General features: G+C 43.4%; 1 long non-coding RNA gene across 1 annotated transcript in view; it reads right to left on the minus strand.

Annotated features, from left to right (window-relative positions):
- LOC140845550 (uncharacterized) overlaps positions 1-25731 on the minus strand; it is a 50895-nt gene extending 25164 nt beyond the window's left edge. Inside the window, exon 1 of the long non-coding RNA XR_012124384.1 lies at positions 24527-25731. This is a non-coding gene — a long non-coding RNA (uncharacterized lncRNA). The remainder of the gene's footprint in view (positions 1-24526) is intronic.
- Positions 25732-27845: the final 2114 nt, after the last annotated feature.

The raw sequence follows: 27845 nt of genomic DNA on the forward strand, positions 1-27845 counted from the left end.
TCATGAAGCATTGTTTCCTGACAAGTATGTCGGCAGTGAGCATCCATGAGATGGGAAATGTGATTCTGCGGTTATGTCATTAGTCTTGTTTCTTCATGCTTTGTGCGGCTCCAGCTGAGGGTGATTTTGGTGTTTAAAGATGAGCAAACCAGCTGCTTCCTCAGGTATGTAACTGAGGACACAGTGCTCTACCGTGGTTACGTAAGGAAACCCTGCGAGGTTTATTAAGATGCACGCAGGTCTCTGTTTCCTAAGAAATTTGAAGTGCAATTTTGTCAGTTAAAACCACAATGAGATATCACTTCACACCAGTTAGGATGGCCAACACCCAAAAGATAAACAACAACAAATGTTGGCGAGGCTGTGGAGAAAGGGGAACCCTGCTACACTGCTGGTGGGAATGTAAACTAGTTCAACCATTGTGGAAAGCACTATGGAGGTTCCTCAAAAAACTGAAAATAGAAATACCATTTGACTCAGGAATTCCACTTCTAGGAATTTACCCTAAGAATGCAGCAGCACAGTTTGAAAAAGACAGATGCACCCCTATGTTTATCGCAGCACTATTTACAGAAGCCAAGAAATGAAAGCAACCTAAGTGTCCATCAGTAGATGAATGGATAAAGAAGATGTGGTACATATACACAATGGAATATTATTCAGCCATAAGAAGAAAACAAATCCTACTATTTGCAACAACATGGATGGGGCTAGAGGGTATTATGCTCAGTGAAATAAGCCAGTCGGAGAGAGACAAGTACCAAATGATTTCACTCATATGTGGAGCATAAGAACAAAGAAAAACTGAAGGAACAAAACAGCAGCAGACTCACAGAGCCCAAGAATGGACTAACAGTTACCAAAGGGAAAGGGACTGGGGAGGAGGACTGGTGGGGAGGGAGGGAGAAGGGGGAAAAGGGGCATTACGATTAGCACACATAATGTAGCGGGGGGAGGGACATGGGAAAGGCAGTACAACACAGAGAAGACAGGCAATGATTCTATGGCATCTTAGTACACTGATGGACAGTGACTGTAATGGGGTGTGTGGTGGGGACTTGATAATAGGGGGAGTCTAGTAACCATAATGTTGTTCAAGTAATTGTACATTAATGGTACCAAAATAAAAAAATACATAGTCTAATAAAATAATTACTTTCGCCACTTTCCCAAATGCTAATTAATACCTTAGAACACTTTCAATTCTCCTACCTTTTCTGACTTTTATTACTGTTATCATGCACTTTAATTCTACATAGTCTAATCTCCAGGAGAGCTCACTCTAGAACTCACAAACATTCACCTCTCTTCTTAAATTGCCTTGTCCTTTCTTCTTCGTTTCTCGCTGCATTGCTGGTTTTCAACTTGGGGTTACTTTCCTTTGGACTTAAGAACTCACTCTAGTAGTTCTTCTAATTCAAGGCTGCCAACTATGAAGTGTCTTACTTTACCTTTTCCTTAAAACATCTTTGTGGTTAATGCTGCTGCTGAGTGTAGAATTCTGGTTTGACATGAAAATTTCTCTTAGCATTTTAAAAATGGTGCTCTGTTGATATCTACCTTATGTGGATATGTTTAGACATCACCTATCAGCCTTCTTCTTGCGTATTTGGCCTCTGATTTCCCTGAAGTCTGTTACGTTAATTCTGGTTTTTCTATCATACTGTAACCCCTTATGGTTTACAGTGTAGATATTGTGCTTAGGGCATGTTAACTGCATGTGTGGACTGCCGTCCTTCATCAGCGGGGAGCACGCTGGGTTTTTCCACCTGTGGTATCAATTCCTTACCCCGCTTTCCCTCCACTCCTCTTTCAATCACATCCCACTTCTCCTTCCACTCTGTCCTGACATCTCCAATTTTGTTCACACTGCACTTTTGTTAAGATATTTGTTCTTCAACTGTCGTGCCATTCAGGAATCCAGCCTTTGCTGGAATCAATCACTTCTTAATTTAACTTATTAATTTAAGTTCTAACATAAACACAAAACATAGCCTTAATTTGGAACACAGCAGAGCTCTTTCATTTCACAATGAGGAGAAATGCAGGTTCTGCATTCTCATGCAGAGAAACACAGAAAGGAGAAAATGACAATCTGGATCACACTAAGATAGATTATGAGCTGGTTTTTATCAAAATTCACCAGTGAGAGAGAGCAGTGGAAAGCCTGGGTGGGAGAGATTCAAATTACCTGCATCTGGTAAAGGGGATCAAGCCAAATTAGGTAAATAATTTCATCCAATAAAACAAAGTACTGAAAGCCCACTAGAAAAACATGGCCAAAGCTAGAACACACATTATTAGATAGAAGAGGATAAGCAAATAACTGAAGTGTTTTTAAAAAGCTTTACCATGTTTAATTTCAGGGAAATGCTAATAAAAGTTGCAATGAGCTGTTATAAGACAGAAATCAGGTTAGATGAATGAAAAAAATACCAGGAATACCACATGCTCCCCAGGTTCTGGAACAATCAGATCATTCATGTAGGGCTAGTGAGAATTTAAATTGGTAGAACCTCTTTGGAAAACAGCCGGCATCTACTAAGGCTGTGTACACGCCTACAGTGGTCCCTGCACACAAACATCCCCAATATTGTGCACCTGTTTGGTCCCAACAACCAGAGTCAAAATCACTGTTCTAGAAACTGACCAAATGCTCATGAACAGGGAATGGATATACACAGCGCTCTCTGCACCCCAGAGAACCCCACACAGCAACCAGAATTTACAAATAATTACTGACAGAGGAAGAATCTCCCACATCAATTGTTGAGACACAGACAGATGCAGACACAGCCCAAGGATGTACAAGGATTCCGATTTTTCTACATCCCTGCCAACACTTCTTTTTATAATAGCCATTCTACATGAGGAGTGATTATATTTTGGTTTTGATTTACATTTCTCTGATTATTAGTAATGTTGAACATCTCCACATGTGAATCTTCCCCATTTCTCTGTCTATAAAGAAGTATCTATTCAAGTTCTTGGCTCACTTTCCAATTATTTTCCCTTCTGAGTTGTAGAAAACAACTTACAGATTTTGGATATTAATCCCTTATCTGTTAGACGATTTTCAAGTATTTTCCCCAATCTGTAGGTTGCCTTTCCATTTGATTATTTCTTTTGCGGTACAGAGCTTTTTAGTTTTATGCAGCCCCTCTTGTTTGTTTTTGTTTGTTATTTGCGCTTTGGGGCATCTGACCTAAAGTGATCAGCAGATTCAATGTTGTCCCCATAAATACCACAATGATTATTTGACAAAAATATTTTTAAAAACCCCTGACATTCAGATGGAACCACAAAAGACCCAGAAGCGCTAATCAATCTTGAGAGAGAACAAAATGGGGGGAATCACACTTCCTGACTGCAAACTATAGTACGAGTTACAGTAATTAAATCAGTGTGGTCCTGGCATAATGATGCACGTGTAACTCAACAGAATAGAAGAGAGAGAGCCCAGAAATAAACAGACAACCAACGACTAAGGAACCAAATGTGAATAGGAATGGGGAAAGGATAGAATCTTTGACAGCTGGGAAAACTGGATAAACCCGTTAAAGGGCTCTCCTGCTAGCTTATGCTCTCTCCTCGCCCTCTCCTCCCCCTTCTCTCTCACTCTCTCTGTCTCTGTCTCTCTGTCTCTCTCTCTCTCTCTCACACACACACACAAAAACACACACACACACACAGTCATTAAATACCAGTGGTCCTTAGCCATAACATGGATGTATTAAACCCTGCATTTTCAGATACCCTAAAGTTTTAAATGGAGTGTTTCCAGCAGGCAAGCAGAGGGCCAAAGAAGATGGGATATGGAAACCTCAAGCTGGTCAGTGGAACAGAAAGCTGGGTCACCTCAGGGCTGTGCAGTCCTGGCAGGTGACGTTAAGAGAGCTGTGCCTGGGTCCTGGCCAGGGCTGGGGACAGACATCCCTGTCCCTGTACACAGGAGCCCCAGCCTAACCCAGCTGTCATCAGGAGGGCAGCCACACAGGCCCCCCCAGAAGCCAGGCAGGAGAGAGGGAACAGCCTAGACTGAAGTCCAGCTCTCCCGCCGAGCATGGAGGGAGCCGTAAGGCAAGCAGTGACTACACAGCAGTGGGGGTGGGCCAAGTCCCCACCCAATTCAGGGAGAGGGAGAAGTGGGTTTGCTTTGTTACACTCTATGGGTTACATGCAGGTTATTTAGTAAACCGGGAAGAGAATTACAATAGCATTTTCTTTCTTTCTTTTAAAGCCTCTGAAAACATCTTGTCAGAGAGGCCACATGACGGGGCCTGGAGGTGTGCTGGCAGCCGCAGGTGCAGGTGAAGCTGGTCACTGCCCGAGCCCCCTCCGCAGCAGTCACACGGGACTCCTCCAGGCTCTGGCCCTGCCCCTGCCGTTCCTTTTCAATCCGACCCACCTTCAGGCCCCAGAGGACCAGCCAGCCCCTCCCACGCCCAGTCCTCAGCTACCCAGCCCCACAGCAGTGCCAGCTCCTCTGCCTCCTCGCCTGCCTCTCAGCTCAGGTGCAGGACGGAGCTAAACACCATCTGCACTGTGGTTGCAGTAGTGAGGACGATCCAGAGGAGCAAGAATTCAGGGCAGACGGCAGCACGTGAGGAAGAGAGCAGAGTAACAGTAGGGCATCTTCGTGCAGCGCGCTCCTTGGTCTCAAACATGGATTCCTCACAGCAAAGCGATCGCTGTGCTATCAGCTCTGACCTGGCTACCTGGGGTCAAGGCACCATTCACCTCAGCAGGCGCTTAGGAATTACGGCATCAAGATTTAGGGTGTGGTTGCATTTTCTTGCTTAGTAAAGTTCACTGCTTCTGGCACCCTTAGAAGCAGCTCTGTTCCTGGAACCATTGAATCGGTTAGGAAAAAACAAAGTTGTGGTGATGGGAGGAAGCACAGAAAAGTGCACTAGCAACCTCTCCCAAGACCCCCTTCCCCAGATCCCCTGGAGAAGCAGAGGAATCTACCCTCCCTTACCAACCTCCTGTTGACTGTGAGCACGCACTCTTGAAGGCATGTAAGCCAGCCCCTTGTGCCTTTATCTCCCATTTTAGACAGCCAATGTTCCAACGGCCCGCTCCAATTTTCTATTAAACCATTGCTCCGAGAGTGACATGCAACACTGTGCATCCGTCTGATGGGATGTTTCTTGGCCCTCCGTGGAACACCATGGTCGGTAAAGCGTGTCCCCTGGTCACAGATGTAACTTGACTGTCCAAACTGGTACAGAATCTTCAGTTCCAAACCTTAAATGGTATCTTCAGCATTTGCATGTACCACTGGGTATGCAAAGCGTAGTCCAGAAGAAGTGTCTACTCTGCTAACAACCTGCTTACAGCCTCCAAGAGGTACTAGCATTGTCCATTGTAACCCACTGGCCAGCTATGTGCAGGGCGTGCCCACAGGGGAACTTTCCCCATAGCCAAATGCAGTCTCTGTCTCTTTAGCTGACAGTTGAACAGGTCTTGCTGGCATTCTGTGCCTCACAGGGTGCAAGAGGAATACGTGTAGACTCAGCCTGTGCATGCGCTGCTGCAGCTCCCCACGGCCACTCTTTGTATGGACCCCGGTGGCCGCCTCCAAGGGCAGCACCAGCAGGCTCACCTGGTGGCTCCAATCACCTCCCACTCCTAGAAAGGCTTCTTCTGATGCAAACCAATACGGTCTGCTTTAACGTGCCCCTCAAATTCCCAGGCAATATCCATATGGCCGTCGCCCACACGGGCATATCTTTCATAGTCCAGTTTCCCATTTCCTGTCTCCCTGGCCACATAGCCAGGCCAGTGGTCACAGCCTCGGGTCATAGGAACCCCAGCACGAGGGGCTTTCCTCACTGCTCCATTCTCCCATCACTGCCCAGAAAAGGGCACGGAATTCAGCCCACTGAGATCATTTTGTTCTCCTTCCTCCCAGCCAGTCTTGCCATCCTCGGGCCTTACTGCAGCAGCTCTCCAACAAGGATACTGTCCATGCCTCCTGGAACTGCCATCTGTAACCAAGCAGCTCTGTCGTTCAGCTGAGAGCTGTTCCTAGGGCACTGTCCATGCAGCTCCCCGGGGGCTCCAGCGTCGGTCCCAGAGGAGATGAGGCTGCCTGCCCATGGATCTGTGGGGGCCTTCTTATAGTCCCCTGGCAGCCTGCCCCTGCAGGAACCATATCTGCTTGATTATGGGACTCTTCTGGGCTCTGCCTTCCCCATTAGGGTGTTTCTCTGACATCACCCAACATGTACGGGTATCTCAGGTTTCAAAATTGTTTTATGTACTTCGGTCACTTAAGCAGTCTTGATTAATTCCCAATAGCATGTCAATAATTATCTCTCAAGTGGTGTGTACAAGGCAGCAGCATGTGGGAATAATTTTCTGGTCCAAAATCCCAAGAGTCACAGCTGGGAGGTGCTCATTTTCTTTTTTTGCCACAAGCTGCAGTTTGCATGGGTGTGGGGGGCAGACACTTCCAAAATTAGGTCTGAGAGGGGGTCACAAGGGCCCGATGGTGTCAAGAACACAGCTTCCATGTATAGTTCTGACGTGGCCCGCTTCTGTCCAGGACCCCACTCAGATGCAGCTTTCTTTCGTGGAGTCTTACACACAGGAGCTAGAAACAGTCCCCGGTGTGGAATACGAGTCCTCCAAAATCCAAATAATCCAAACAAGTGCTGGGCTTCTTGTTTGGACCTGGTGGGGGAGTGACAGCAGTTAATTGATAGTCACACTTGTGGAATATCCCGTGTGGCTCCTGCGTGCGTTGTTCCTATGAATTTCACTGAGCAGGACCTTGGACCTTCACTGGATTTATTAACCAGCCCTGGTTGGTCACGTATGTCCTTGTTGCCCTGAAATCAGTCCTGGCCAGCTCTTCTGTTTCTGGTATTACCATAATGTCACAAATATCGTGTATTATTACACTTGAACCTTGTACCAAGTCCAAATCCCTCCTGACCACGTGGTGACAATCAGCCGGGGAGCTCAGATCCCTGCCTAGCACAGCAGAGGCAACCTGGGATCCTTTCCCCATCTGAAGGCAAACTGGGCTTGGCTCTTTTCAGGAATTGAGATGGAGAAGAAAGCATTTGCAAGGTCCATCCAGGGGTACCAGCCTCCTCCAACCTGCTGTACTTTCTGTATGGCTGAGACCATGCCTGGGACTGCTGGGACTATGGGCGGTACCCACTTCATCTAAGCTTGAATAGTCTCTATGTGCCATCCACCTCTGCACAGGCCACACAGGACTACTGCACAGCAAATCTGGGGACACCAGCGCTCCAGTTTCCAGCATGTCACTCCTAAGAATGGTGATATGTTTGTCAAGTTCCAGCCATTCCCAATTTAGCATGTCCGACTAAAAAGGCCTGAGGGTGGGCTTACATGCCTTCTGTGTTACTGTATTAGGCAGGGGAAGCCAACCCCAGTCAAACACAGTATCCATCCCAATAATACTTTCAGGTAAAGGGGATGCAACCACCTCAAGCAAAACCTGCTCAAACACCCAATTTTCATCCAAACTTCTACCTCAATACCATCAGCCACTGCATCTCCATATCTTCCCAATCTAACGTTAGCCCCTGCTAAGACTTCACCAACAGGTTTGGAAATCACAGAGCATTGGGCTCCTGTACCAAGGAGTCCCAGGGCCATTTTCCCCCTTCCCTGGCCATTTTTCTCACACATCCAACTAAAACGCTCTGTACTGCGAAGGACACCACCAACCATACAGAAGAACAATGTACTGAATGGTAGAAGATGTTCGCACATGACATATTCAATTTGGGGTTAACATACAAAACATACAAAGTACTCCTACAACTACTATTGAAAAGACAATCCAATTTGAAAAAATGGGCAGAGGACCTAGACAGGCATTTTTCCAAGGAAGTCATGTAGATGGCCAACTGACACGTGGAAAGAGGCTCAGTATCATTAATCGTCAGGGAAATGCAAATCAACCACAATGAGATCTCAATTCAAATCTGTTAGAACGAAAGTTAGAATTGAAGACAAAAAGTAAGTAGACAAGGATGTGGAGAAAAAGCAACCCTTGATTTTTCGGAATGGGAACTGCTGTATCCAATGCAAAGAACAGTATGAAGCCTCCTCAAACAATTCAAAAATAAAACTCCCATATATCCCAGCAATTCTGCTTTAGTATTTACCCCAAGAAAGTGAAAATACTAATTTGAAAAGACATATGCATCTCTATGTTCACTGCAGCATTATTTACAATAGACAAGATAAGGAAGCAGCCTAAATGTCTGTAGATACACGAATGGGTAAACATGTGAGACACATGCACGCGCGCGCACACACACACACACACACACACACACACACACACACACACACAGTGGCATATTACTCAGCTTTAAGAAAGAAAAAAAACCCCTGCCATTTGGGACAACAGTAACAATATCAGTCTCCTTCAGAGCACCTGCCCTTGACATGAGGTGCTGTGAACTGTACTTGCCCTCTGTGACCTTCTTCCCCATAAAACACAACTCCAAGTAATTACAAGAAAAACGTCATGTTAAATGCGATTGGGGAAAGATTCTACAATATTAATGGCGAAGAATCTTGAAATGGAAAAGATCATCCAAAACAAAGAATGTCTCAGAAATGCCAACAACAAAGAGTGTCCTAAGGAGACGAGGTCACTGGATGTACTGAGGTGTCCTGAACTGGATCTTCGAGAAAGGGTCCAACTACGGAAATCTGAGGGAAAGAATGGATGGCAGATGGTGACAGTGCAGCATCACTGTTTGTAATTGTAACAACGAACTGTAATGATAGTAGGAAGAGGCGAGGTGATCTGAGCAAACTGCAAAACCCGGCCCTTTCTTTGCAAATTTCCTGTAAATCTGAAACTATCTTAAAATACAAATGCACTAAAACACTTTTCATAGTTCAACACTTATTACCTTTAAACTATCTGTTAGAAATTACTATTATTTTTAATTGTCAACTAGTTCTGTTTTGTTTTTGAAAGATACTATTTATGTCACAGAGAAATAATTAACCCAGGAAGATAATTTCCAAAGTATGGTACGGTTTTCACATTTAATGGAGAATGCGTGTGCATATTTACGTATTATACATGATTTTATTTGGCAGGGTCTTTTTTAAGTCATTGTTTCACTGGTATGGCTGTGTCCTGGGGTCCCGCTGAAAAAACGTCATCATAAATCTATGTAGAGATTCAGATACTATGGGTGTGTATTTCACTTCATGGCTGAACATATTCAAAAGACTGCTTAAAAGAACATAAAATGAAGTGGTCCAGTGTGACTGGCTCACAAACTCCAAGAATATCTCTATATTTCAGTAGTAATGAAACAAAATCAACTGTCTGTAACTCAAATACTCAGACTACAATAACAAGAACAGACGTGTGACCATGAAGAGATTCAATGTTTCATCTCGATATTTTCTAATCAGAAAATGTCTAAAATATATTCAAACATCATTTCCTAGGAGAAAGTGAGCAAACAGTGAAAAAAATCAAAGAATTAGTACTGGCAGACATTCCGGCAAATGATGGTAGGTGTTGATACACTGTGTGCCAGACGTAAGTGATTCTTAGGCGATCACACAGAATTATTCAAAGCTAGAACACTGGAATGCTCCACAATTTGATAAAACTTACATGTTGATGTAATTCTTTATAGTTAATGATATATGTGAACATAAAAAGTGATCTGTTGCTTTGTGCTTACAATTCAAAAGGAACATATAACATGCCTAAGAAACCAGGTTAGATCTGAAATACAACTGAGAACATAAAAAGCTAATGGTTTTCCTACACTTTTGATTGCATAAGAGAAGTAACCCCGTATGAATGCGTCAGAGGACAAGCTATGTTTAAGGTAAGGGAACTGCCATCATCACAGAAGCACGGCCCCTCAACAGCCCCAAAGGCTCATCTAGGAGAGACTCACACCACTGCCCCTCTCGGTCTACAATCACAGGAAATGCAAAAATAGGAAAGGAACGCGGGACAGAGAGAACTGGCAAACAAACAGTGATTAGAAAGAGTAATTTTTACACTAGCCTCTGGGGATATCCTGCCAAGTGTTTCTATGCAGTTTTAGAAAGATTTGGCTTGAAATGTGGTGGGAACCACTCTGAACCATGAAGTTAGTTAATGTAATAAACCAGGACAGGAGAGCAAAAAGGACCAATGGTGTGTCTCCTGTGTATAAGGCCAAGGTGTAGGGGCTTTATTTCTACTACATCACTTCATGTCGACATGACTGATGTGACTTTACTCATCACCTTCATACATGTGTAAAAAATTACTTCACAATCATTTCCCTAAACAGAAATGCAAGGACATAAATATTCTTAGAATTCCTGCCACCTTCACCCAACTCTTTAGGCTTAGCACCTTTCTCATACGAACAGGAAGAAACATAGCTCTAAAAGCTACCATTCCATTTCAAAAAGAACTCACATCTAAGTGTCTAAATGCAGTGAAACGCCACCTCCACCTTGACAGCAGAGAGGGGAGCAGTTTCCCAGCAAGCTAGCTGGCCTGCCACCTCAGCAAGCCCAAGGGCCACTAATCCACACCAGGCCTGGGTGTCCCCAAAAGTTGGCTCCCTTACCTGTGACTACCCATGCTCCCTGGAGATGGGCCATCAGGCAGGGCCACAGGGACGACATCAGCACACAGGCACAAAGACCTAATGGGCCTGCACCTACCTCGGCCCCCACAGGCCAGCCAGGATTCTCCCTGTGTGGGGCCTCACATCCAGCACCTGGTCAGCTTCTCTCTCCGTGAGGGCGTCCCCTTGCCTTGGAGCCTGGGTGACAGTGGTCAATCACCTCCTCTACCAGGCCTACTGGGTTTCACCACTCCTTACCACCGTGGCCTGCACCTTGCCTTGATGTCCCTCTTGCCTTCCCACTAAGCAAGAGTCACCTCAGAGCTCTGGATTTAGTGCGACCTTACCAGTGTGCTCCTACTTTACGCCTTTTGGGAGTTGTAATCTAGATCCTAGTTTTCTCTGCACAGCTTTAGCATAGTACACTCGGGATCATTCCTTGAGAGCCCCCTGTCTGTCCGATAAGTGCAGGGACTGTGTGACCTCTCGCTGCCAGAGCCTTGGTCAGAGTCACAAGCCTGTTTCACTTACCTGGGGCTGCAGGTAAGGAAATGCCACAGCCCCAGGGTGGCTGCCTCTAAGGAAGGGAGGTTAATAGAATAAAGCCATTTACATGTTGGACTCAGGTTCCAGCTTGACTACTTCACAGATTTCATTTACATTATACAGGAGAAAGTGGCGCAGGCCGAAGAGGACTGCTTTGAATGAGGAGCAGGGGAACTATTTCCAAAGCCAGAGATAAAATTCAGAATCTGCCACAGACATTTATGGGTGGGGAGGGGGTCTATACTCATAAAACACCAGTTTCTGCCACTGCCTGGTAGACAAGAGGTCAGGGGTCATCTGCAACTCTCACATAGTCAGCAACCTGGCTGAAGTTCACTCAGCACCATTGGATGGATGAGCTGGAGCCGAGATCCAAGGACCACTGTCTACTAGTCCGATATGTCCGCGCAGTCCACAGATCAGGAGAGGAAAGTAGGAGATCCGCTCAGCCACTCCCCGACATTCCCATCCATCCAGAGGTGGGGGATCAAGGAGTGACAGACACTGGGAAACCTCTCACACAAGACTTAAGACTGGTAGATGATGATTATTGTCTTTAAGTGGCTAATCGCTGCCCACACACATTTTTATAACATAAACACAACAGCATTTCGTCAGGAATAAGAGCGAAGCATACATCTCCTACCTTGCGGTGGTACACATCAGGTTCCGCGACACTGATGAAGTAAGAAGAGTTAGGGACGCCCTCTGCCTCACTGAGAGGCCAGGGCACCCTGAAGAAGCAGAGTGGAAGTCAGAGAGAGACAGAAAGAGAGACACTCCTCATGTATACCCAGTCGGGCTGTTGGCGTCTGCCTCCAGAGACGTGGGCCTTTGAGGAGCCACTGAAGTGTAGCCTCAGCCTAGACTCTCGCGGTTGCCCACGGCCTTCCTCAGTCCTTTGCATCCAGGGAGATGCCTCTGAAGGGGAATCCTGGCCTCCACTCAGGTGACTTTCCCGGCTCCCAAGGGAGACGGGGGAATCTACTGAGGGAGACGCAGGGGAACCTGTCGCTCGAGACTTTGAGGTCGGCAGCCGGGCTAGTCCCATTTAAGTGGCTGACGAGCGCCCGATGTTGTGTGCCATAGATGGCTTCCTTCTATAAGGACAGTGAAAGAAAAGTCAGACTTGGATGCTGATAACGCTCTTCCGAAGTTATCCCGGATGAGCATTCAAAAATGATGCAGCTTCTCACACCACAAGGGTATGAAACTAGAAATAAATTATGCAAATAAAATGAAAAAGACTACCATCATGTGGAGGCTTAACAACATGCTCCCAAATAACCAATGCATCAATGACCAAATAAAACAAGAAATCAAGCAATATATGGAGAAAAATGAAAACAATAATTCAACAACCAAAAATCTGTGGGACACAGAGAAGGCGGTGCTAAGAGGAAGTACATTGCAATACAGGCCTACCTCAGGGAAGAAGAACAATCCCATATGAACAGTCTAAACTCACACTTATCACTATTAGAAAAAGAACAAATGAGGCCCAAAGTCAGCAGGAGGAACATAACAAATATTAGAGCAAAAATAAAGAAAATCGAGAAGAAAAAGCCATACAAAGAATCAATGAAAGCAGGAGCTGATTCTTGAGAAAATAAACAAAATAGATAAACCCCTAGTCAGACTAATCAAGAAAAAAAGAGAGCCTGCACACATAAAGAGAATCAGAATTTAGAAAGGAAAAATCACTACAGAAACCACAGAAATACATAGAAATATTAGAGAACACAATGAAAAATTATAAGCTAACAAACTGGATAAGCTACAAGAAACGGACAACTTTCTAGAAAAATGCAAGCCTCCAAGGCTAACCCAGAAAGTACAGAAAATCTGAACAAACCAATTACTAGCAACAAAATTGAAGTGGTAATAAAAAAACTACCTAAGAATAAAACAGCTGGACTAGATGGCTTCACGCTGACTTTAATCAAACATTTAGTGAAGACCTAATAACCATCCTCCTCAAACTTTTCCAAAAGTAGAAGAGGAAGGAATACTTCCAAACTCATTCTACGAGGCCAGCATCACCTTAATACCAAAACCAGGCAAAGACACCACAAAAAAAGAAAATTACAGACCAAAATCACTGACAAACATACATGCAAAAATACTCAACAATCCACTTCCGGAATTTACTCTAAGAATACTGCAGCCCAGTTTGAGAAAGATAGATGCCCCCCTTTGTTTATCTCAGCACTATTTACAATAGCCAAGAAATGGAAGCAACCTAAGTGTCCATCAGTAGATGAATGGATAAAGAAGATGTGGTACATATACACAATGGAATATTATTCAGGCATGAGAAGAAAACAAATCCTACCATTTGCAACAACAGGGATGGAGCTAGAGGGTATTATGCTCAGTGAAATAAGCCAGGCGGAGAAAGACAAGTACCGAATGATTTTACTCATATGTGGAGTATAAGAACAATGAAAAACTGAAGGAACAAAACAGCAGCAGAATCATAGAACCCAAGAAGGGACTAACAGTTACCAAAGGAAAATGGAGTGGGGAGGATGGGCGGGAAGGGAGGGATAAGGGGGAAAAAGAAAGGGAGCATTACGATTAGCATGTATAATAAGGGGGGGCATAGGAAGGGCTGTGCAACACAGAGAAGACAAGTAGTGATTCTACAATATCATACTACGCTGATGGACAGTGACTGTAAAGGGGTTTGTCGGGGGGGACTTGGTGAAGGGGAGAGTCTAGTAAACATAATGTTCTTCATGTCATTGTAGATTAATGATAACAAAATTTTTTAAAAATTAGAAATAAATAAATAAATACAATAAGACCATCAGAGTTAATACCATTACCTTTGTGGTAAGATAGAGCTAAATTTAACATAGTGCTCCACTTATTGTTAAAAGGCCACACATTAACTGGTGAATAGCCTTAGTTTCTTCACTTCTAAAAGAGGGAAGGATAACAGAGCCAACCTCACAGTATATAATTTAACATAATTAGCACAATTCCCATTGCACAGCAAATACACAGTAAGTATTAGCATGTATCTATTATAAGTTCTTCCTATCAAACATGAACTCATGAAGGTAAGTTTTTGATGGAGACTATAGGACCAACCTTAGATAGGCTGGTAAGGACCAGACTCTATTCAATACCCTGGAGATGTTACTTTTGCAAAGGCAATGTGCTATAAAGAATTTTTTTCCTTCTCTTTATGTTTCCAGTTAGCTCACACAATACACTTCTTGTTACTGAGAGCCACCAGTAGGGAAGCTCACTGTCATTAAAAGGTTGATCTTCTGGAAACAATGCTTAATAACAGGCATGAAAAAGTGTGAGTAATTCTGCATTTTGAAACACTGTCCTCAAGTTAATTTAACCTGAGCTGATGGTGAACCACCTAGAAAGTCTAGAATCAGTATGTTCAGGCTGAAATCAATGGACCAGAGAGAAGAGGAGACAAACTCCAATTGGCCACTTCATTCAGGTGAGCCTTGTGAAAAAAAAAGCAGGGGAACACACATTTTATATGCTCCTGATGCTAACAGTTCAGATTTGCAATGGCATTTTTTTGTATTGTATGTGTTCTCTAAAGGAAAACTCTATCTTTATGCATATATATGTGTGTGTGCTGCAGGTATAGTGGGAAAAACACTTTGTATATTGAAAAGACAAAAAATAAAAGTGGTTCTGAGCAAAAAAAAATACTCAACAAAATACTAGCACACTGAATTCAAAAAGACATCAAAAAGTCATCCATCATGAACAAGAAGGACTTATTCCAGGGAAGCAAGGATGGTACAGTATTAGAAAATCCATCATCATCATCCACCACATCAACAAAAAGGAGGACAAAAACCACATGATCATGCTCACAGATGCTGAAAAAGCATTCAACAAAATTCAACATTCATTCATGATAAAAACTCTCAACAAAATGGGTATACAGGGCAAGTACCTCAACATATTAAAGGCCATATATGACAAGCCCACAGCCAACAACATACTGAACACCAAGAAACTGAAAGCTTTTCCTCTAAGATCGGGAACAAGACAGTGATGCCCACTCTCCCCACTGTTATTCAACATAGTAGTGGAGCTCCTAGCCATGGCAATCAGACAAAACAAACAAATACAAGGCATCTAGATTGGTGAAAAATGAGTCAAACTGTCACTATCTGCAGATGACATGATACTGTACATAAAAAACCCTAAAGACTCCACTCCAAAACTACTACAACTAATATCTGAATTCAGCATAGTTACAGGATACAAAATTAATACACAGAAATCTGTTGCTTTACTAGACACTACCGATGAACTAGCAGAAAGAGAAATCAAAAAACAAGTCCATTCACAACTGCATCAACAGGAATAAAATACCTAGGAATAAACCCGACCAAGGAAGTGAAAGACCTACCATACGCTGAAAACTACAAGACACTCTTAACAGAAACTGAAGAGGACACTAAAATATGGAAACTCATCCCATGCTCTTGGCTAGATGAATTAGTATTGTCAAAATGGCCATCCTGTCTAAAGCAAACTACACATTCAATGCAATCCCCATCAAAATACCAACAGCATTCTTCAACAAACCAGACACATTATTACGAGATAAAAAGTACAGCATTTCGTCAGGAATAAGAGCGAAGCATACATCTCCTACCTTGCGGTGGTCAGCATCGGGTTCTGTGACACTGATGAAGTTAGAAGAGTTAGGGACACCCCCGGCCTCATTCAGAGGTCAGGGCGGCCTGAAGAAGCAGGCTGGAAGTCAGAGAGAGACAGAAAGAGAGACACTCCTCATGGATACCCAGTCGGGCTGTCGGGGTCTGATTCCAGACACGCGGGCCTTTGAGAAGCCGCTGAAGTGTAGCCTCAGCCTGGACTCTCGCAGGTGCCCACGGCCTTCCTCAGTCCCTCGCATCCAAGGAGATGCTCTGAAGGGGAAGAATCCTGGCCTCCACTCAGGTGACTTTCCCAGCTCCCAACGGAGATGAGGGATCCACTGAGGGAGACGCAGGGGAACCTGTCACTCGAGACTTTGAGATCGGCAGCCGGGCTAGTCCCATTTAAGTGGCTGACGAGCGCCCGATGTTCTGTGCCACAGACAGCTTCCTCCTATAAGGTCAGTGAAAGAAAAGGCAGGCTTGGATGGTGATAACTCATCTCCAAAGTTATCCTAGACAAGCCCCAGAAAATGATCCTCGGGTTCTTCTAGTCTGCAGAGTAAAAGAATGAACTTAGCAAACACCCAAGGTACGAGTGGCTTTCAGTGAGAGATAACAGTAAGAGGCCAGAGCTCCTGGCTCACCACTCCAGGAGAGGACAAGACAGCCCATAGTTATGCATTGTGTAGGGGTTTTATAGGCAGTTCAGAATTTTGGGAACCGGATAAAGGCTTAACGGTGTGCACTTGTTAAGTGGTCCCTGAATATTTAAAATTAACTTAACACACGAAATTTACTTCTCTGGTTTCTCCCTGGGATACAGGCGTCTTGGTTGGGGAGCATATCAGACAAGGCCTCCTGCCCAGCCCACAACATGGGCTGAGTTGTTGTCTGTCTGCTAAAGAATAAGTTAAGAATCTTATTACTTCCTCATTCTGAAGCAGAAAGGTAAATCCCAGATATCACAGGAGCTCCTCTCCTGATAGTAAATTAACTGCAACCAACAGAGCCATACAGATTTGACAGGTTAGAACTCCAAGTTCTGGGCAGAGCATCAAAACAACTGAGACTGGATTAAAGACAGTGGCGTGAGGGGTGAGACAGAGAACCCCTCGTAAAACCACATATAATATGAAAATATAATTAACACAACTAGTCCTGAAAGAGCACCAGGAGAGAGGCTGCACCAGACTGCATACACCTGGAGAAAAGAGCGGACTTCATGGAACAGGGCACCAGCACCATGCCCCTGCGACCCCAGACATCGCTCCAGGGGCTGAGCAGCTCCAGAGAGGAGAGCTTCTGGGCACTAGAGGGTGCCACATACAAATATGAAACGTCAAAGAAACCTGGTTCAAAGCAAAATCTCAACACCAGCGAAAGGACTGAGACTGAATTAATAAATCTTCCTGAAAGAGATTTCAAAATAAAAATCATAAACATGCTCATGGAGTTACAGAAAACTATTCAAGAACTCAGGAAAGAATTTTGGACGGAGATCTAATCGTTGAAGAGGACAATGGGGGGTATTAAAAGCAGATTAGATCTGGTGGACGAGACGATACATGGGACATGAACATAGAAACTAGGGAAGAGGAATACAGAGAAGATGAGGCACAGAGAGAAAAAAAGGATCTCTAGGAATGAAAGAATACTGAGAGAACTGCGTGACCAATTCAAATGGAACAATATTCATATTACAGGGGTGCCAGAAGAAAAAGGAGATAGAGAGAAAGGGACAGAAAGTGTCTTTGAGGAAGTCATTGCTGAACACTTCCCCAATCTGGGAAGGAGATAGTCTCTCAGGCCATAGAGGTGCACAGATCTCCCAACACAAGGGACCCAAGGAGGACAACACGTACACATATGATTAAAATGGCAAAGATCAAGGATATGGACAGACTATTAAAAGCACCCAGAGAGAGAAATAAGACCACGTACAAAGGAAAACCTATCAGGCTATCATCATTCTTCTCAGCAGAAACCTTACAGGCCAGAAGAGAATGGCATGATATATTTAATGCAATAAAAACAGAAGGGCCTTGACCCAAAAATACTGTATCCAGCACAACTATCATTTTAATTTGAAGGAGGGATTAAACAATTCCCAGACAAGCAAAAGTTGAGGCAATTTGCCTCCCACAAACCACCCTCTACAGGATATCTTAAAGGAACTGCTCTAGACGGAAGGACTCCTAAGGGAAAATAGATGTCACCAGAGAAAATAAAATCACAGCAAAGAAAGCAGACCAACCAAATACTACCTAAAGGCAAAAAAATAAAATCAACTATCCACAAAAGCAGTCAAAGGAAACACAGAGGAGGACAGAAGAGAACACGTAACATATAAAGAATGGAGGAGGAGGAATAAGAAGGGAGAGAAATAAATCATCATCCGACTGTGTTTATAATAGCTTAATATGAGAGTTAAGTTAGACAGTCAGGTAGTAAAGAAGCTACCCTTCAACCTTTGGTAACCACGAATCCAAAGCCTGCAACAGCAATAAGCATGTATCTTTTGATAGTCACCCTAAATGTAAATGGATTGAATGCACCAACCAGAAGACACAGAGTAACAGAACGGATAAAAAAGCAAGACCCATCTACACGCTGCTTACAAGAGACTCACCTCAAACTCAATACATACACAGACTAAAAGTGAAGGGATGGAAAAAGATATTTCATGCAAACAACAGGGAGAAAAAAGCAGGTGTTGCAGTACTTGTATCAGACAAAATAGACTTCAAAACAAAGAAAGTAACAAGAGATAATAAAGAAGGACATTACAGAATGATAAAGGCAGCAGTCCAACAACAGGATATAACCATTATAAATATATATGCACGCAACACAAGAGAACCGACATATGTGAAACAGACACTAACAGAATTAAAGGAGAAAATAGAATGCAATGCATTCATTCTAGGAGACTTCAACACACCACTCACTACAAAGGACAGATCAACCACACAGAAAATAAGTAAGGACACAGAGGCACTGAACAACACACTGGGAACAGATGGACCTAACAGACATCTACAGAACTCTACACCCAAAAATAGCAGGACTCACATTCTTCTCAAGTGCACACAGAACATTTTCCAGAATAGACCACATTACTAGGCCACAAAAAGAGCCTCAGTAAATTCAAAAAGGCTGAAATTCTACCAACCAACTTCTCAGATCACAAAGGTATAAAACGAGAAATAAATTTTACAAAGGAAACAAAAAGGCTCACAAACACATGGAGGCTTAACAACGTACTCCTAAATAATCAATGGATCTATGACCAAATTAAAACAGAGATCAAGCAATATATGGAGACAAATGACAACAAGAGCACAAAGCCCCAACTTCTGTGGGACGCAACGATGTCAGTTCTAAGAGGAAAGTATATAGCAATCCAGGCCTATTTAAAGAGGGAAGAACAATCCCAAATGAATAGTCTAAAGTCACATTTATTGAAACTGGAAAAGAAGAAGAAATGAGGCCCAAAGTCAGCATAAGAAAGGACATAATAAAGCTCAGAGAAGAAATAAATAAAATTGAGAAGAATAAAACAACAGAAAAAAATCAAAGAAACCAAGAGCTGGTTCTTGGAGAAAATAAACAAAATAGATAAACCATTAGCCAGACTTATTAAGAGAAAAAGAATCTACACACATAAACAGATTCAGAAGTGAGAAAAGAAAAATCACTACAACCCTACAGAAATACGAAGAATTGTTAGAGAATACTATGAAAATCTATATGCTAACAAAATGGATAACCAAGAAGAAGTGGACAACTTCCTAGAAATATACAATCTTCCAAGACTAACCGAGGAAGAAACAGAAAACCGAAACAGACCAATTACCAGCAAATGAAATTGAATCGGTAATCAAAAAACTACCCAAGAACAAAACCCCCGGGCCAGAAGGATTGACCCTGAATTCTATCAGACATACAGAGAAGACATAATACCCGTTCTCCTTAAAGTTTTCCAAAAAATGGAAGAGGAGGGAATATTTCCAAACTCATTCTATGAAGCCAGCATCTCTCTAAAACCAAAACCAGGCAAAGACCCCACAAAAAAGAAAAGAAGAGAACAATATCCCTGATGAATATAGATGCAGAATACTCAACAAAATATTAGTAAACCGAATTCAAAAATACATCAAGAGGATCATACACCGTGAGCAAGTGGGATTCATCTCAGCGATGCAAGGATGGCACAACAGTCGAAATCCATCAACATCATCCACCACATGATCAAAAAGGAGGACAAAAAACCACACAATCATCTCCACAGACACTGAAAAAGCATTCAACAAAATTCAACATTCATTCATGATAAAAACTCTCAACAAAATGGGTATACAGGGCAAGTACCTCAACATAATAAAGGCCATATATGACAAGCCCACAGCCAACATCACACTTAACAGCAAGAAGCTGAAAGCTTTTCCTCTAAGATTGGGAACAAGACAGGGATGCCCAATCTCCCCACTGTTATTCAACATAGTACTGGAGGTCCTTGCCACGGCAATCAGACAAAACAAAGAAATACAAGGCATCCAGATTGGTAAAGAACAAGTCAAACTGTCACTATCTGCAGATGACATGATATTATACATAAAAAACCCTAAAGGCTCCACTCTAAAACTACTACAACTAATATCCGAATTCAGCAAAGTTGCAGGATACAAAATTAATACACAGAAATCTGTTGCTTTCCCAGACACTACCGATGAACTAGCAGAAAGAGAAATCAGGAAAACAATTCCATTCACAATTGCATCAACAAGAATAAAATACCAAGAAATAAACCTAAGCAAGGAAGCGAAAGACCTACCATACGCTGAAAACTACAAGACACTCTTAACAGAAATTAAAGAGGACACTAACAAATGGAAACTCATCCCATGCTCATGGCTAGGAAGAATTAATATTGTCAAAATGGCCATCCTGCCTGAAGCAATCTACAGATACAATGCAATCCCTATTAAAATACCAACAGTAATCTTCAACAAACTGGAACAAATAGTTTTAAAATTCATACGGAACCACAAAAGACCCCGAATAGCCAAAGCAATCCTGAGAAGGAAGAACAAAGCAGGGGGGATCTCACTCCCCAACTTCAAGCTCTACTATAAAGCCACAGTAATCAAGACAATTTGGTAATGGCACAAGAACAGACCAACAGAACAGTGGAACACAACAGGACCAGGTATTAACCAAAATGTACGTGGTCAATTAATATACAATAAAGGAGCCATGGACATACACTGGGGAAATGACAGCCTCTTCAACAGCTAGTGTTGGCAAAACTGAAGGGCTACATGTAAGAGAATGAAACTGGATGATGGTCTAACCCTATGCACACAAGTAAATTCGAAATGGATCAAACACCTGAATATAAGTCATGAAACCATAAAACTCTTAGGAAAAGACATAGGTGAAAATCTATGGACATAAATATGAGTGACTTTTTCATGAACCTATCTTCCCGGGCAAGGGACACAAAAGCTAAAGTGAACAGGTGGGACTATGTCAAGCTGAAAACCTTCTGTACAGCAAAGGACACCACCAATAGGACAAAAAGGCATCCTACAGTATGGGGGAATATATTCATAAATGACAAATCCGATAAAGGGTTGATATCGAAAATATATAAAGAGCTCACGCACCTCAACAAACAAAAAGCAAACAATCCAATTAAAAACTGGGAAGAGGAGCTGAACAGACACTTGTCCAAAGAAGAAATTCAGATGGCCAGCAGGCACATGAAAAGATGCTCCACATCGCTTGTTATCAGAGAAATGAAATTAAAACCACAATGAGATATCACCTCACACCAGTAAGGATCGCCACCATCCAAAAGACAAACAAAAACAAATGTTGGCGAGGCTGTGGAGAAAGGGAAACCCTCCTACACTGCTGGTGGGAATGTAAATTAGTTCAACCATTTTGGAAAGCAGTCTGGAGGTTCATCAAAATGCTCAAAATAGAAGTACCATTTGACCCAGGAATTCCACTTCTAGGATTTTACCCTAAAAATACAGCCAGGTTGAAAAAGACAGATGCACCCCTATGTCTCTCTCAGCACTATTTACAATAGCCAAGAAGTGGAAGCAACCTACGTGTCCATCAGTAGATGAATGGAAAAAGAAGATGTGATATATATACACAATGGAATACTATTCAGCCATAAGAGGAAAACAAATCCTACCATTTGCAACAACAGGGATGGAGCTGTAGGGTATTATGCTCAGTGAAATAAGCCAGGCGGAGAAAGACAAGTACCAAATGATTTCACTCATCTGTGGAGTTTAAGAACAAAGCAAAAACTGAAGGAACAAAACAGCAGCACAATCACAGAATCCAAGAATGGACTAACAGTTACCAAAGGGAAAGGGACTAGGGAAGATGGGTGGGAAGGGAGGGATAAGGGGAAAAAAGGGGGCATTACCATTAGCAGACATAATGTAGGGGGGATATGGGGAGGGCTGCACAACACAGAGAAGACAAGTAGTGATTCGATAGCATCTTACTATGCTGTCAGACACTGACTGTAGTGGGTATGTGGGGGGAACTTGTCGATGGGGGGAGTCTATACATGAGCAAATACAATGTTGCTCATGTAATTGTAGATTAATCATACAAAATGATAATAATAATAATAATAATAAATTTTAAGTAAAGATTTTCATTTTAATTTGAAGGAGGGATTACACAATTTCCAGATAAGCAAAAGCTGAGAGAATTTAGCTCCCACCAACCATCTCTACAGTGTATTTTGCAGGGACTGCTATAGATGGAAGTGTTCCTGAGGTTAATTTAAATAGCTGTCACCAGAGGTAACAACAATGGATAGACAAAGAGTTCAGAATATGATACCTAATATATAAATAATGAGGAGGAAAAAAAACAACCTTTAGATGGTGTTTGTAATAACATACTTACGTGATTAAGTTAGCTTCTTAGATAGTAAGGAAGGGACCCTTTAACCTTTGGTAACCACGAATCTAAGGCCTGCAGTGGCAATAAGTACATACCTATCGATAATCACCCTAAATGTAAATGGTCTGAATGCACCAATCAAAAGACACAGACTCACTGAATGGAAAAAAAAACAAGACCCATCTACATGCTGCCTACAAGAGACTCACCTCAAACCCAAACACATACACAGACTAAAAGTGAAGGGATGGAAAAAGATACTGCACACAACTAAGAGGGAGAAAAAAGCAGGTGTTGCAGTACTTGTATTGGACAAAATAGAATTTAAAACAAAGAAAGTCACAAGAGACAAAGAAGGACATGATATAATGATAAAAGGGTCAATCCAACAACAGGATACAACCATTATAAATATCTATTCCCAGAACACAGGTGCACCTACATATGTGAAACAAATAGTAACAGAATTAGAAGGGGAAATTGAATGCAATGCATTCGTGTAGGAGATTTCAACACTCCACTCACTCCAAAGAACAGATGAACCAGAGAGAAAATAAGTAAGGAGACAGAGCCATTGAACAACACATTAGAACAGATGGACCTTACAGACATCTACAGAATTCTCCACTCAAAAGCAGCAGGATACACATTCTTCTCAAGTGCACACGGAACATTTTCAAAAATAGATCATATACTAGGCCACAAAAAGAGCCTCAGTAAATTCAAAAAGATTGAAATTATACCAACCAACATCTCAGATAACAAGGGTACGAAACTAGAAATAAATTACACAAAGATGTCGAAAGAGCCTACAATCACATGGAGGCTTAACAACATGTTCCTAAATAACCAATGGATCAATGATCAAATAAAAAGAGATCAAGCAATATATGGAAACAAATGACAAGAATAATTCAACAAGGCAAAATCTGTGCGACGCAGAGAAGGCGGTGGTAAGAGGGAAGTATATTGCAACACAGGTCTACCTCAGGAAACAATCCCGTATGAACAGTCTAAACTCACAATTAACTAAACTACAAAAAGAACAAATGAGGCCCAAAGTCAGTAGAAGGAGCGACATAATAAACGTTAGAGCGGAAATGGATAAAATCGAGAAGAATAAAAGAACAATCAATGAAAGCAGGAGCTGGTACTTCGAGAAAATAAACAAAATAGATAAACCCCTAACCACACTTATCAAGAAAAACAGAGAGTCTACACACATAGACAGAATCAGAAATGAGAAAGGAAAAATCACTACTGACACCACTGAAATACTAAGATTAGAGAATACTACGAAAAATTATATAGTAACAAACAGAGTAACAAACAGGACAACCTAGAAGAAATGGTCAACTTTCTAGGAAAATGCAACCTTCCAAGAGTGACCCAGGAAGAAACAGAAAATCTGAGCAGACCAATGACCAGCAAGGAAACGGAACCGGTAATCCCAAATGACAAGGACGACAGGGGCCTCAGGAAACTGTTAATGCAGGAGGCGCGGCCTCTGGCGGCCTCTCCCCCGCCGCCCCGCCGCGGGTCCCACTCGACCCTCGGATCGCCCGGCCCTCGCCCCCGAGGCCGCCGCCGGAAAACTGCGCACACGGCAAGACGCCCGCCGGCCTCCCCGTCTGTGCGGCCCGGCCCGGCCCGCGGTGGCAGGTAGGCGGCGCGGCCACAGGCCAGGCCCCTCGCGGACCGCCGAGCCCTTCGCAAGGCCGCCCCCTCACCGGTCCGCCGAGCCCGCAGGCGGAGGCAGGGGTCCCCGCAGCCATGTACCTTCCGGCCCGCAGAGCCGTCGCTGTCGCCTTCACCCCTGAAGCGGGGCCCGCTATGGACGCTCGTCCGCAGGTCCGATGGCGCCAGGCTGGAAGAGGCACAGCTAGACGAGCGCAGGTCAGGCCGGGGCGGCGGCTCCAAGTCCGGGCCGTCCGCAGCCCTCCGCCCGCCCCGAGAGAGCCGCGAAGGGGCGAGTGCGGCGCTGGGGCCCAGCCGGCACGAGGAGGGGATCCGCGGCCGGGCAGCGAGGTCCGTGCCGCCGGGGCCTGCGCGTCGGTAGGAAGGCTCAGCCGAGCATAGCGCGGGGCCACTATCCGGGCTACGGCGGGCTCGCTGCGCGGACGGGACGGCGGGCCGGAGGCGCCGGGACCCCCTCCGTGGCGTACCGGTGCACTGACAGAGTTACAGGAGCTACTCCTCCTGGAGGCGCTCGCGAACCTACTGAGTCTTCAATATGGCGGCGGCAGCGCCTGCATCTACCACGCAGCCGCCGGAGATACGTTTTCTACGCGCGCGCCCAATGGCTGCCTGCTCCGCGGAGCCGCTCCCTCATTGGCCTCGAGGGCCGTCAGTCGGGCGAGGGCCTGAGCGGGACGTTTCACGCAAATTGGCCGCGACTTGAGCTCCTGGAATAACTGCAATCTTTTATAGAAATTTTAGTCATTTCCATTAAATATGTGCAAAGGATGAACAGAAAAAGATGCCATAAAAATGAACAGCTCTTGTCGCACATAGACGCAGTTCGGGGGGAAGCATTTTCTGTTTACGTATGTATAGAACACACCGTTTCTGGTCTTGGTAGATACCCCACAAACCACCTTGTGTCCGCCTGGCTTGGGATAAGGAGCTGCATTTGGGTTTCCTTCTACCTGTCCATTTCTTTGAGAGGAACAAATATCTGCCTTGTAGAATACTTGACTAGAAAGGTACGTTTTACCTCTTTTTAGGGAAGGTATCTCCCTTTGTCCCCCGATTTTAGGATAGGTTTTGCTAGTTGCCGAAACATATTGTCCATTATTGTAAATGCTGGAGTCACCTTGTCCCCGGTCTTGGGACTGGAGTGGTGTCATTGGTGGGAGAGAACACACTACGATCACACCGTGCAACCTCTGGTCATGAAGGTCCGCAGAGCTAAGGGTACTCCAGAAACTTTACCTTGCTTTTTAGATGGCATCAAATATGCCAGTCTTTGTGAGGGCATGGTGATGGTTTAAGCAGGAATCATTCTTTGTATATTAGCTTTTAAAAATTAATTAAAACTGAAAAAAAACCTACCACCGGTCTCACCTTTCTCCTGTGTATTTGGATGTCTTGTAACCAGCCTCTCCATTACGTGATTAGCACTTACCTGGCTCACCTAACAATCAATAATGTCAGTTCTTCATTTTCCCTCCATTTCTTTAAAGAATGATTTTATGAAATAGTAAGTAGAGTTCCCACCGTTGCTTAGGATGCAGAAAGTTGCAAGAGCTCCTCTGTCAATGAGAAAAATCCAGATACTCTGCAAAATTAAAACTTTCTAAAGACCTTCCTAGCTGAGGTTGGTGAACTCTCAGTGCCGGTAAACTGAGGCTGTGGCTGCACCGCCTTTTCTTCACACCTCAGAGAGATCAAAAGGTGAGACTATCAGTTATGGAAAAAGCCCTTTGCAGAGACAAAGATGCTCATAGTGAAGGGCACTGAGATGGGAGATCTGTCTGGATTATCCTGGTGGGCCCCCACTGTAATCCCAGAATCCCTTAAAGGTGGAGAACATTTTCTGGCCCAGAGAACTACAGAAATGGCAGCACAAAAAAAGAAAATAGGGGCGGGGGATCATAAGCCAGTCAGTTGGGGTAACCCCATTTTAAATATCAAGATGTATGTATGATGCAAGTGGATGAGAACAGCAAGCAAAGGAAAGCAACAGTGGTTATTAGATCATGACAAAGTCAGTTTCCAGGCCAAGAATTTCACAGGACTTAAGGAAAGCTTTCTTATAATGATAAAGGGGTCAGCACCTTCAGAAGATGTAACAGTCCTAAATGTGTGTGCATCTAAAAAGAGCTCTGAAATACATAAAGCAAAAAATGATAGAGCTGAAAGGAGAAGCAGACATACTGACAATTATGCCAGCATCCCTCTCTCAGTGACTGATAGAACTGGTAGACCACACAAAATCAGTAAGGATAAAGAAAGTTGAACAACACAATTGTGGAATCTGGTCCCCACCTTCTGGTATTCAAAGTGCAGCCCCTCATTGTTGCAGCGTTGATCTGAGAGACCTGTATCGTAGGGCAGAGGTAATGGGGTATCACTTTTAAGATCAGGTTATTAAAGACTGTGACTTCTGTCTTGCACACTCATGTTACCTCTCTCGGATTTCTCAGTCTGGTGGGAGCCATTGGGAAAACAGCCCTGCGGAGACACCTGCATGGCAAGTAACTGAGGCCTCCTGCCAACAGCCATTTGACGGAGCTTAGAAATGGACCCTTTAGCTCCAGTGAAGTCTTCAGAAAATGTGGTTCTGGGCAATAGCTTGACTGTAACCCCAGGACAGACACTGAGGCAGTGCTACCCAGCTAAGCCACACCCAGATTCCCAACTCTCAGAAACTATGAAAAAATGGTAATTTGTCACATAGCAATAGATAATGCAATAACCAAAGATTTGACCTGATTGGCATTAGAGAAAACACCATCTAGTAAGAGCAGTATATGCATTCTTTTCAATTGCCCAAGGAGATTTCATTGAGGTAAATTATATTCTGGGCCATAAAACAAATCTCATCGATATCATCGTGTCATTCCTCATTTATTTTTCTTCCATTTTGCTTCTCATAATTTTTGTCTTCCTTTCCTTTATTTTTAGATGTCCCATCTGGGATCACTTTGCTGGTGCTGGAAATACATCCTTTGGAATTTGTTTCTGAAGTAAGGGCGTGTTTGTAGCTAACCTCAATTTCTGTTTCTAAGAAATTGCTTTTTTTCACATTCTCTGTCCATGAGAGTTATTTTGACTGATACCATTTTAGGTTGGTTGTTTTTCTTTCAGCACATTGATGGCATTATTCCATTGTCTTTATTTTTGCTATTGAGAGGTCAAATACAAATTGAATTGTCATTTCTTTGTAGGTAATCTGTTCTCCCTCTCTAGTTGACTTTAAGAACTTTTTGTCTAATTCAGGAGTTAACAAGCCTCAGAGTGCAGACCAAATCCGACTCACCAATGGCTTCAGTATATAAAGATTTATTAGAACACAGTTTGCTCATTTACATTTTGTTAGGTCATCTTACTATTTTCTCCTTTCTCTCAGTCTTTCAAACCTTCTCTTGTTCTT

This window comes from Manis javanica, chromosome 13, assembly GCF_040802235.1.
Source record: "Manis javanica isolate MJ-LG chromosome 13, MJ_LKY, whole genome shotgun sequence".
NCBI classification, from domain to species: domain Eukaryota; kingdom Metazoa; phylum Chordata; class Mammalia; order Pholidota; family Manidae; genus Manis; species Manis javanica.